Genomic DNA, 8,782 nt, shown 5'->3' on the forward strand with positions numbered 1-8,782 from the left:
TCCCTCTTAGGAACGAGGAAACACTTCCTGGGCCTCTGGTACACGTGTCCTCAAGTCTCGTTGGCCAAAATTTGGTCATATGCTTCTTCCTGAAACAGAAACTGGCCAAAGGAATGGAAAGAACCTCAGACTAATCAGGGCCACCCTAGAGCAGGGCACGAGGTGACATTCTTCTGGGGCACATGGCTGGGAGAGGAGGATAACTGAAAAGAACTGGGCACAGTTGAAAAGAAGGGGTCGTGGAGGGCCTGCTACAGAGCGTGGGAAGGATTCAGCGGGAGCTGCATGCAAAGTGCTCGTTACTACGCTTCACTGGTAGAAATACATGATCGACCAGTGCATTCGCCTTTGATGTAACAATACACTGTACTCTGTCCCCAAGAATATCCCATTCTATAACAATAGGCCCGGTGGATGACTGAGGGGAGGTGGGGGGGGAGGCGCGTGACACCTAGAAAGACCTCTAACTGACCCTGTGCTGTGCTGAGGGTCAAAATAAGCCATAAACTGATAGCTCTCAGTCCCTTAAGGAGGACATCTCACTGGAAAATGCCTGGGTTTCCTTCAGATTCTTGCAGACCTGACATTTCAGAAACTTCTTGCAGACCTGATGTTTCAGAAACCAGATGGTCACGGTGGCCCTTTCAAATGTGAGAGGCCATCAACTCTGTGCCTTTCTGCCTCCAGCTTCCCTTTTCTGAAAACATCTACACCATGTTCCACAGATTGCTGCAGTCCCAGCCCACCCTCCAGAGGCTGACCTGGAACACTGAATCCTGGGAGTTCCAGTGACTTTCCCACTATGACAGTGGGAACCTCCTTTCCACTTGGAAATGCAAGCTCCGGACTTCTTCAGAGCCTTCCTCCAGGCACATCCAGGGAAACTCTGGAGAAGAAAGCTGGAGCTGGTGGTGGGGTTGGTGTTAGTTCTGAGCTGTTTTAGTTCTTCTAAATTTGATCAACATAACCTCAAAGAGCTGCCTCTCAGGTACTGCCTGATACTCTCACTCAGCAGTTCCTCCCTTTGCTTTGTTTTTCTAACCCATTTGGCGCCTTGCCTTGGTCCCCGCTCACTATTTGGCCCCGGGACTGCTGACCCAGTTTAGACTGTGTGCTTTGGCTCTGACCTTGCACTCCTCCCGGGACTCGACGTTCGGTGTTTACCTGTCTGTACATTGCACCGTGGTTCCCAGCCGCAGATGCCTCATTCGTCTGCCTCACCCAACACACAGAGTGTGCACCTTCGCCAGCCTTGCCTGACCCAGGAAGGCAACAGATGATTCTAGAATCACTCCTCCTTTCCCTGTACCTGTGAAAACTGCGGTTCCTGCGGTGCTTGAAGAGGTAGGAGAACAGTCTGACTGCATTGATTCTACCCATGCAGAAATAACTAGCACCCACTTAATGCTCAAGGTCACATCTTAAATATATTTCTGGCTTTTAGAAGTCAGTAAACGTAACGATATAAAGTGAAATATTTAATATTTGGATGCAAGAAGGCCCATGCTGGTGTAAGTCGCTCTTTCCTAGAAGGTGGAATCACCCTAAGCCCACCCTGAGCTGTGCCCCATTTCTACCTCTGTCCTCACTCAACTTCTGAAATCACAGATCTCACAATGTTTACATTTTTTAAATGACTTCTGTGGTTGTCACAGTGGTGATCACAGGTATGGAAGAATATAGGTATTCGGTTTCTTGGGTGTTTTGGTGGTGATATAGACACATTTGTTTTACCCAATGTCGAGTCTTCCCTGCTTCCTGTAAGTTGCTGCAGGGCTGGCATGTGGAATTCTGCTTCTGGTTGCAGCTTGAACAGTCCCTCCAGTTACTGCCTTCGTGCTCTCGGCTTCATTCAACAAAAGAGTGCCATAGGAGAAAAGAGATGAAGGGGAATAGAATTAGACTTAAGAAAGGGATAAATTAGGTTTTAAAATGCGAAATAACCGGTCTTGAATTTTTGTAGGTTTCTGTTGAGGGTCTGTTCCTTCCTTCTACTTGTTGTAGTGAAATGTTAGGAACTGCAGGTAAGCAACACCTGCTGCTAGGCATGTTTAACATGCATCCACTTATCCTCTATGACAGATATTTTAAAATGCAATGAAACTGTTAAGTTTAGTAAACTAGTGGCTCTCAGGGCCATTACCAGGTGATGTCTAGTTATGTCCATTAACCACATGTAGATCCCTGAGTCAGAGATGCATTTGGAATTTTGTGTGGCTTTAGAGACTATGGATGTAGAGAAGTCTGTAGTTAACCATTTATCTGTACTTCCTACCAAGCCTTTATGAAGAAAGCCTCCCCTACTCCCCAACCCCCAAACAGGAGCCTTTGAAATGACGTACACAGATAGTTCTCTCAATAACTGCCAATCCAGATCATCAGTAGTGATGACTCCAGATGTTTTTATAGGGCTGATAAATAAAACGTTTTGAATAAAGATTTAAAACTTCTTACAATACACAAGATCTGTGTAACTCTTGTAACAAATAGATACAATGGCCAGCAAAGGAAATAGACCTACATGCAGTCCTATTTAGTGTCCTTCTGCAGGGACAATGGGAACGGGACTACACTCAAGGAAATTTCCAGGAGTTAATGAAACAATTTCCAGTATCTGTTCAGGACTATGGTCTAGTAATAAGGGATTGTATATGAGGCTAGAGGTTTTTATCAATATCAAACTGATATTGCTATTTATTTGCAAGTTTTTTCATTTGGATGAGCTTCAAGTTTGAGAATATGCACATTCTTGGGGTAGGATGTTTACTTTCCATCCCAGAGTGATAATAATTTTGTTGTTATCTCAAAAAAATTGGGTGATTTCTGGAACATTTATCTATTTACCATGGCAAAGCCAGGAAATATATCTATTGACATTCAAAATAAAAAGGTATTTATAGCTAGGAAAAATAAACAACAGAAAAAAGTAGTGTTTCCAAAATTGAATACCTTTCAAACATTTATGGGTTCTTTGTTTAACTTGAACCACCGACAATAGGCAAATGGCATAGCTCTTTTTGTTTTCTGCTTGAGAAGCACAGACTGAGAGGAGCCAAAGACCAAGAAGTTTAAAATTACTATAAAACTGCCCTCATTTTTCCTAATTAAAGAGCAGGCTACTCTGAGTCATAGCCTGAATTAGAGAACCGTTTATAAGAAATGCAATTTATGGTAGCCTTTGACAGGGATAGGAAAATCAAATTAAAAGCCTTAGATGATTAAAAAAATTTTAATGAAGACAAATCATTTGTAACTCATTCATTATTTGTATATAAAGGCTACTTCTAGGCTGGTTTCCCATGTTATTTTGGAAAAAATGTATTTGCTTTAGCATTTAAATAGACTAAACATATCCCTTCTTTGATTATTACTGGTAGTGTGGTCTGTCTGGAATGACATCAAATTCCAAATTAATAGAGTCCAAATTAATGAACTATGTTAAATCTACCAATATGATGCCAGTCAGAGATACATAAATTGCTGGCTTTTGGGGGGATATATTTTTTTAACATCCCCCCAAAAGAATTACATGTGTGACAAAGTGATTGTACATTTCTACTATGGCCACCAGAGGTCTACTCACCACAACAAATACTCCAGGCCTAGCTACTGAAATGCAGTCACCGACAAACAACGTGGTGAGTTTCCCCACTGGTAAGAAATATAGAATCTCCAGCCCCACCCCACACCTATTGAATCAGAACTGCATCGTGACATTCCCAGATGACTCATGTGTACATTGAAGTTTGAGAAGGACTGCTCCAAGTTGGGGGAAGAAAACATTTTATGTTTGTATTAGTCCATTTCTGTTGCTTATAACAAAATACCTGGCTGGAACTAGGTACTTTATAAGAAAATGAAATATATTGCTTACTGTTTCGGACACTGGGAAGTCCAAAGTCCAGGGAACGCATCTGGTGAGGGTTTTCTTTAGTGGTGGCTTTACAGCAACACAAGGGTCTCACATGACAGGAAATGGTGGAGCAGAGAGACTTTCACCTGTTCTTTTAAAGCCTTCAGAGCCATACCCATGACCACCTTTATTAATCCATTCATTAGCGCATGTCCTCAGAATCTCGTCACCTCTTCAAGGCCTCACCTTTCAATTATCATAATAGGATTTCCCATCACCTTAACAGTCACAGTGGGAATCAAGCTTCTAATACATAAAACTTGGGGGACACAATTCAATCCATATCAATGTCCTATATATTATCAGAATTAAGATATGTAAAAATTTAGAGCAATTTGTCATCCAGTTCTAAGCTCAGTCTCATGTCTCCCGATTTTTCCTAACAGCATTAACAACTTAAAAACTATTCTCTTCTTAAAAAATTAATACCTGCCCTAAAGTGTTCCTGTCATTACACATTTTAATCCCATAAATGACCGTCCCTGTGAATACTTCTCTTTAATCACTGATGTACAGATTTGAGGAACTGAAATAGCCCTTAGGTACTATCTAAGACTGTCTAAATTTTCTTTTTGTAGGAGAAACATCTGGGCAGAGGATTTTCAGAGCATTTGGTGATCTAAATGAGATTACCTTCCCCTCCACTCCTAAATCAAAGATTTTTGCCTGTCAAGAGCTGAGACCTATGGTGGGTATAAATGAGGCCCTGGGCTCTCAGTAGGTGCCCTTCTCTTGCAGAAAGAAGTGGTAGTGAGCTGGGCGAGCTGGGAGAACAGGGCAAGGCTCATCAGTCAAGTTTAGACCCCTGGGGGAATGGTGTTCACTCTGTCTCACTTGTGTGTGCCAGGATTTCCCGAGGGACATAATGGTTTGGGCAGGTCTTCCTTGCCCTTGGCACTGGGGGAGCCCAAGGTGATCTGAGAGAAGAGATGCTTCCTTTGGATGCTTCAGGTGCCTCAGAGAGGGGCTGTGAGCTTCTATACCCAGCTCACAGGGAGGCGCCTCCTTTGCCTGAGAGGGTCCTGGGTTTTAGGGAAGTACAAAAAAAACAGGCCTGAACTCTGATAGGCTGATGGAGAAAAATAATAGTTTATCTAAAGGCATCCAGAAGCCAGAGGTGACAAATAGATACAGCAATCAGATCACACACCTGATGCAACAGACCTGTCGGAGAAGACTCATGGGCTCCTAAAGAGAAAAGTTAAGAAGAACACTTAAGAACAACACTACTGAACAACAAATAAAATCAAAAGACTTCCTAGAGCTTTTTAAAACCTGACCAATTCACAGTGAATTCAGAGAGTGGGAGGTGACCGATGAGAGCTGAATTAGTGACCTGGGAGATCAAGTATAATCAGCATCACAAATCAGAGCAAAACATAAAGAGGTGGAAATCACAAGGGAAAATGTGAGCAATCTGGAAAATGGATGCGGGATCCCTGTCATTTGAATAATAATATTCTAAAAGAGGAAGAAGGAGCACATGAAATAGAAGAACTGATTTTAAGTAACTTAGGAGAAAGCTTTTCCTAAGCCAAAGAGATACAGGAGTCTTCCGAGTAAAAGGCTCAGAATTCTTGGCTGGATTGAAGAGGCAGAGACATACACAGGCATATCCCGGTAAACCAAGCTTTCACGTTTTTCCTTCTTTTAAAGGAAAAAAAAAAAATAGACTGTCATTGGCTTCTTGTCTGTAACACAGAAACCTGGAAGTCAGTGGACTCGTGCATTCAGGCAAGTGAAAGAAAACCCCAAGAATCCTATACGGTACTAGGCATTTATAGTTGTTCATCTGTTAAGGTGGAAGAGAAATTTGAGGATGTACACTAACTCAGAGAATAAGTCATTGAGTACCCCATCTGAGGTGAACACTTGAGAAAAGGAGCTTTGCAAGGACCAAATGAATCGGAACAAAGACTTGAAATGGGGAAAGGTAAGCAGGAAAGAACTGGAGATGAACAACGCATTGGTTTTATAAATATGTCCTAAAACGTGAGGGGATAAAGTAAGGATGTGTAATGTAATGTAAGTCCCAAATGTGGACCCTGCAAACAAACAAAAAATGGTAAGTGAAACTCTAATAAGTGTTGAACTATTTCAGCAACACCTTGGAATTCAGAATGCAAGAGGAAGTAAAATCATACAAAAGTGTAATTAGACGGTGAGGGATGTTTGGGAGGAAAAGAAAAAGGGGGAAATAAGAGAATTCTGAAGATTTCATTCCATTAGGTTGTGAGCAAAATGCGGAGAAATCAAGAGGACATCAGGAAGGGAAATGCCGAGTCTCAGAGGGAGAAATAGCTCTGAAACACTCAGACAGTGGGGTCGTTTGGTCTGATTTATACAGCAAGAAAAAGCCAGGCCATTGATCGTATGCAGTAGGACCCCTGACTTAGAGTGAAAGTGGAACGTACAGCAACATAATCAGACCAGCGAAAACAAGCAAGGGAAAAGAGAACAACCGTGTTAAGTACAGCTGTGAAGTATAGGGAAGGAGTATTTAATGTTTTCCTTCTCCTGCATTATCTGGGTTTATTTTGGTATTTTTTGCTTTCCTTCTTAAACTGGATGTTTAACTCACGTTTTCATCTTTTAAAAATATAACCATTTAAGACTACTGTTTTTGTTATTTTTGTTTTTTGTTTGCTAAGTATAGCTTTTTTTTTCTTTAATGGGAAAGTGCGAACGCAGTCCCCAAAGTGCGAACGCAGTCCCCCACTACCACAAATTATGCAGTCGAGTTTCACTACATTTGGGGAAATCGCAGGGGTCAGCACATCTGGAGTGCAATGGATAAGCCTCGCCCCGGGAAAACCACCTTCGTGATCATGGTATCTCCCCTGCCAGGTGAGTACGCTAAGTGTAGTTTTAACTGAATTCACATGTGGTGAGATGTAGCATATTCCTTACTTTGTAATTCTAAAATATTTTCTAAGAAGTGAGGGTTTCTTTTGACCCATGGAATATTTAGAAGCTTATTTTTAATTTCCAAAACTGTGAATTTTAAGGGTGGGGGATTAGCTTTTTGGTATTGGTGTCTAATTTTAGTGCTGTAGTCAGATTGTTGTCTATACAAAATAGATTTGTAAAATATTTATTGATAATTGCTTTTTAGATCGAATATGATTGTTAGGTATAATGACCTTTAGATGAAACTTAGTTTTCCTTCCCTGCTTGATCTATCAGTTGCTAAAGAGATTTTTGGAATCTCTCATGACCATGATTGATATGTAAATTTCTAATTCTTATTGTACCTTTATACTTGCAGATTTGGTGACATACACTCTCATTTGCCTGATGCAGTCCTGGTTTACGTCTGCTGTGCTCTTATCCTGTTTGATTAGCATTGCTTTTACTCTCCAAAGTATCCTGGTTTGAATGATAAATTACATGGTTTACCAATTACTAGGCAATTCTGTCCTTTCCCTCTGGCTACTTTTAAGATATTCTTTTTATCTGTGGGGATCCGAAATTTTATTATATTTCTGGTGTTGAATTCTCTTTTTATTTACTCTACTTGGGATTACTTGGGCTTCCAGAATCTAAGAAATGGTTTTTTCCAGCAGTCCTAGAAAATTCTCAATCATTATTTTTCTAATGCTTGCCTTTTCTTCTTTCTCTATTCCCTCCTTTAGACAGCATTAGATATATTTTAACATAGGCTGATTTTACTCTATTCTACATATCTTTTTCATTGCTTAGATCTTCCATTTCCATGTTTGTTTGTGCTGTTGTCTGAATAATTTCACCAGTTCTAAACAGATCTACTATGTATCAGTCACTGAGTCCAATTTCCAGTTTTTCATGCTTAGATATTCATTTGTTTCTTTTTCAAGTCAATCTGGTCGATTTTTATAAGTTCTTACTACGTTCTTTCAATGTGCTTTTTTCCCCTTTAAGCACACTAAACATACTTGTTTTATATTCTTTGACAACTCCAATATCTAATGTCTTTGCATATCTGAGTCTTTAATTTCTTGCTTCTGTTGAATCTCACTCAAGCAGCCTGTGCCCTTCCTTCCTCACCTGTGGGAGGGAAGTCTGGCTTAGAGAGTGATCTGGGAACACCACTACCTTAGAGGCACTGCCAGCTCAGGACTACTTTAAGTTAAACTGATGGTTTTTGTGTCACACAGATAGTAGAAATTCTGGCCTTGGACACTGGCTGGCCTGCTCTTGTGGTTAGACATTTTCACAGTTTTTTTTCTACCTTCTCCTAGTCCCCCCACAACCCAAACCAATACAGGCAGCTTTGGTCATTGTCTTCCTCTCCAAGGCAAGTTTCTGAAGTCAAACCGGGCATGTCACCCATGGAGGAGTCTCATATGAAATCTCTCACAAAGTTCAAGCTCTAGGCTGTGTCTCATGATCCCCATGTGTGACCTGTTAAATCCCAGGCTCTAGGTCACTAGGCCACCAAGACTCCTCCAGGGCAAATTCCAATGCCAGTGCTTGCCCCTTGAATACAAGATCTCGTCACTTCTGGACACTAAGGAATTCCTTTACTTTCCACCAGCTAAGTCATATAATATGCATCTGTCTATCTATACATAACACATATGTTTACGTAAACATATATCTAGCATTTTTAGGTGAGTTATACTGAAAGAGGTTTATCTGAATATCTTGTCTGTCTTATTACCAGAAATGGAATTGGTCGTGTGTGTGTGCACGCACACATGCACACACACACACGCACACACACACGCACACAAACATGTTGGCTTGCTCAACAAAATCTTCATAACTCTTCACAGGGCTTTACCTTACCGCAGGAGTGATCTCAGTGCCTCAAATGGGCTGCCTTGACCTCATACACCCTCTTTTATCCTATTCTGATATCCTGAAAGCATTTTAAGAAAGATTTTT

General features: G+C 41.0%; 1 pseudogene; it reads right to left on the minus strand.

Annotated features, from left to right (window-relative positions):
• Positions 1-6,585: 6,585 nt before the first annotated feature.
• Positions 6,586-6,768, minus strand: LOC134362327 (U1 spliceosomal RNA; annotated as a pseudogene).
• Positions 6,769-8,782: the final 2,014 nt, after the last annotated feature.

The sequence above is a fragment of the Cynocephalus volans genome, chromosome 13, assembly GCF_027409185.1.
Source record: "Cynocephalus volans isolate mCynVol1 chromosome 13, mCynVol1.pri, whole genome shotgun sequence".
Classification (NCBI taxonomy): Eukaryota; Metazoa; Chordata; class Mammalia; order Dermoptera; family Cynocephalidae; genus Cynocephalus; species Cynocephalus volans.